Raw genomic sequence first — 4,266 nt, 5'->3', positions numbered from 1 at the left:
AGGAATTCAGACAATGCCAGGTTCGGGGGTAGGACAGAAAACCGGAGTGTGTATGTGTGTCAGAACCGCTCTGGAGTGTGTGAAAGGGAGAAAGTTCCAATCTACTCATTCTCTTATATGGATTGATGCAGGCATACCTTCCAACAGACCGGAGTGAATAAAATTGCTACTGAAATGATACTGCTCACAAATGTCTTCTTTCATTGCTCCAACCCTGGGAGTCTATAAATCTCCATTCCACTGATACTCGAACATCACACAAGGACACAGAGATTTATTGATAGAAAATTGCCTTCTGATCAGGAGACAACTCAGGCTAACTATAACCGAGCCATTCTAAAGTTTTACAGGTTACAGGAAATGACCGTGTTACTGAATAAATATGTTTTATTAAAATAACAGTCGGATGCAGTTCAGATCCATCAGTTCTTGGGCATAAACCATATACAACAGCCCTCCTGTTTGGTCCATTCAATACTATTTGATATTCGTGTCTATTTCAACAGGAAATTACTTAAAAGCCACAGGTGCGTAGAAAGACAAGCGTTGCCAAGTGGAAGAAATACTTATTTGCAAATTCAATTCAATTTTATTTTGTATAGCACCATTTCATAAAGAAGTTATCTCAGGACACTTCTCAAATAAGCAGGTCTTAGACGAACTCCTTTTAACATTTACAGAGACCGGTACTACCAATCGAGCTAAAAGCACTTGCCGATGGGTGCAAAGCACTTAAAATTGGTTTATTAACTCCAAGTGAATTGAAAACATTTCCCTGTAAATTGAACCAAACCTGATAATGGCCTAATTCACTCCTCGATCCATTTTCCACTCTTAATATTTTCTGGACATATTGACAAGACTGAAGATTTAAGCCCTGCTTAATATCGCTTTTTTGTGGTTTCTTTTTTTATCTTTTCAGGCAGATAAAAAATAATCTTTGGCAGAAGATGGCTTTGATTTCCCAGGTCTGCCTCAGGGGCCTTGGGGGACAAGGCCTCAGCAGAGCTGGGGGGGCGGGGGGGAGAGAGAACAAGATTAAAAGCTGTGGTGTCTGCCACATGATGAGAGCTGATGGGTGACAGCCACATCTCCCTGCATACATACGCATGCTGGGACACACGCGCCGCGCCCACGCACACACTACCACACACACGCACGCGACCAGACCTTTTGGGTGCACCGATGCGTTAAGGCAGCTTCTGACAATAGGTTGATTAGCGGTGTGTTTTGTGTGTAGCGCGCAGTCCGTCATTACACTGTCATGCCGGGAGTGCGTAGACCCCAACACACACACGCAACCACAACACCACACACACACAGCAACACACACACAAGCACACACACACACACACCACCAACACACACACACACACAAGCACGACCAGAAAAGGGGTTAGTGAAGAGTATATCAATTATGTGCACATTGTTCCTCCTGTAGTCTAATGTCATTTAAGTCCATTCTATGCTGTGCATGTGTGTGCTGCATGTGTGGCCAAAGCTGCCAGGTAGAGCACCAATGTACCTAGACAGCTCACTGGCACTCTTTCCCTCCTTGGTGTGTCACAAGGCAGAATGTACAACTGACACACACATAGCACTTGACAGTATACATCCAGGGTTACAAACCACTCTTTACGAAGTATACAGCTTCTGTGGACTCTCTACCTGCCAACAGAACCACACCACACACACACAACACCCACAACACACACACCCACAACACAACACAACACCACAACACACACAACAACACGCGTCACCGAAAGGGAAAAAAATCCTCCCCAAAAATTGACCTTCTAAAGTTCATCTGCTTTTTTATTCTCACTCCTCCTGGTTTCCTTCACAGTCATTGGCAGGCGTGCCACAGATATTCCTGCCGCTGTGTACACCATAGCAACCAAGGTTTGGAAAAAAAAAAGGGGAATAAAAATGCTGAACTGACTTTTCTCAGAGCTGGGGGGGAAGAAAAAAAAAAAAAAGAGTGAAAGCTCTGCTCTATTACAGCTGCTGTACCTTGAAACCTCACTAATAGTTCTTCATAACTTCAGATCATCGGTTAAATGGGGTTTCACAACCTTTTCTCAACTGCAGGTTAACCATTTGTCTGACCTGAGAGGTAAGTTTGCCATCTGTTTCAGGCCAAGGCTGCTTTCACTGGATTTTGACTCACATTTTCAGTGCCTGTGTCCATGTGTTTTTCCAGGTGTAAAATAAAGAAGTGGTGTACAGCAGTAGCGTGCAAAATCCCTCCGAAGACATTCACACTGCCTGCTGGAGGGCAAGTGTAGCATGACAGAGGAAGGGAAACACAAATAAGCAATAAAACCTAATTGTGTGTGTGTGTGTGTGTGTGTGTGGTGGTGTGTGTGTGTGTGTGTGTGTGTGTGGTGTGTGTGTGTGTCGTGTGTGGTGTGTGGTGTGTGTTTCTGAGGTATTGCCAGAGCTCTTTAGAGACAGCTCTTACACAGAGCAATGCCAGCCGAGCGCTACCTGGCACTGACACACACATCTACACCCCGACCAGCTCCCATCAGGCTAGTGGAATTCCACTAATGAGCACAGGGACCTTTTCTGTGCACGTGTGTGTGTGTGTGTGTAACCAAGTGATGCGTCAGGAACACTGTGTGCTTACTGTCACCCGGCAACCACACCCCCAACTCCTTTGGAGTACACGGATAATCCAACCTGCAAAAACCACACAAATACAAAGACAGACACCTTTTACGCATCCATAGGGATACTACGCTTCCTCTCTCTGCCTCTCTGTCACACACACATGCTGCTTGGAGGTACACCAACCTAATACCCTTTCCCACTGGGCTTCTTTAAACATTTTAACCCAATAAACTTCTCAAACAAATTGAATCCAAGTATCCATAATATCACTAAAAACACACCCAAGAAGCAGTTTCTAATTGTTGTAATATTTAAATTATTTTTCTGACATTATTATGGAGCATAACAAGACTTTTATGCTACAAAATATAATGGAATCTCCAGCTAGAGTTTGTGTTTATTACTTTCTTAACCAGCAATTTGAGATTATACTAAGATTATATGCAAAATATGTACACTTAAATTCATTAGAGTGAAAAAAGATCCAGTAAAAATACACAGAAACATCTCCGCTAGACAGAGTTCTACCAGAAACAGATGAATCACAACCAACACAAGCAAATTTTGAAAACAATTCCAGGAATTGAGCAACTGTTAAGAAAAGATGGCAGCATGCCAATGATAAGAAGTCAAGAGTCTGAGCAGGATTAATCCATCACTGCATCTGTATCTGTTCATCTAACTGGATGAAAAGTGGAGCTGGTTCCACTTCATAACCCCAGCCTTACTCAACATCCCTTTCTCCACAGAAGGCAAATCCAATAACTCATTTGAGTTGATGAGGAAACAAGCGGATGGCACTGGCCGTGTGTAATAGTGGATGCTGGAAAATAGTATTAGATACAAGGGAAGCAGGGCAGATGAGGAAGAGTGCCTGACGTGCAGATTGCCCGACGTGCAGATTGCCCATTTTAATGTGTGAAATTATTATTATTACACCATTTGGTGAAAAACACACACTGTGCCTTTAAGAGCATCACAGAGCCTCTGTGTTGTGCTCTGGGTCTGTGTGTACAAGTGTGACACAAAGCCACAGATCTGCAGCTTAGATGTGCCAGCACTTACTGTACAGGTGAGATAGAAAGCACTGATTTAAAAAAAAGGTGACAAAAATCAGGTTTGTAATACTAGGTTGTAAGTGCTTCAGTTTTTACTCATCAATTAACTGTCTGATGTATTAATTCCATATAGACACCGAGGTAACACTACTACTGTATTAACAAACTCACTTTTCTTTTGTAGTACCACAACACCTTTGAGCAAGTATAAATTCACACACACTTGTAAATCTGCATATACGTACATTTGTGTGTATGTGTGTATGTTCTCACTAGCTGTTCTAAAAATAGTGCCGTGCTGCTGCCGACTGTGTGGATGTCATGGCAGAGGAATGTGGGCCACGCGCCAGCTGCGATCTGCTCTACAAAACCGGCCCAAAATCTGTTATTCTAACACACATTTCCATTTAGAAGAGGGACGAGAAGAAATGGAGGGATAGACGGATGGATGGAGGAGAAATGTTATTTTAACAAAGCTTGGGTTATTGTATCCAGTAGTCAGGACAATCTTTACCCCACTGCTACCCTTGTTCTTCCTTTCCCCCCCTCCCCCCCCCCTTCCACATCTTGATCTTACTCTTTCACCAAC

The 4,266-nt window shown here is 43.2% G+C and overlaps 1 protein-coding gene across 1 annotated transcript in view; it reads right to left on the bottom strand.

The window, feature by feature from the left end:
- The window catches only part of jarid2b (jumonji, AT rich interactive domain 2b), a 100,205-nt gene that overhangs the window by 53,440 nt on the left and 42,499 nt on the right, over nt 1–4,266 (bottom strand). The gene's annotated exons all lie outside the window — the stretch shown is intronic.

The sequence above is a fragment of the Morone saxatilis genome, unplaced genomic scaffold (assembly GCF_004916995.1).
Source record: "Morone saxatilis isolate NCDOM2014 unplaced genomic scaffold, NCSU_SB_2.0 Contig9, whole genome shotgun sequence".
NCBI classification, from domain to species: Eukaryota; Metazoa; Chordata; class Actinopteri; family Moronidae; genus Morone; species Morone saxatilis.
The sequence above is the reverse complement of the archived record's forward strand: the minus strand, read 5'-3'. Positions and strand labels throughout refer to the sequence as shown.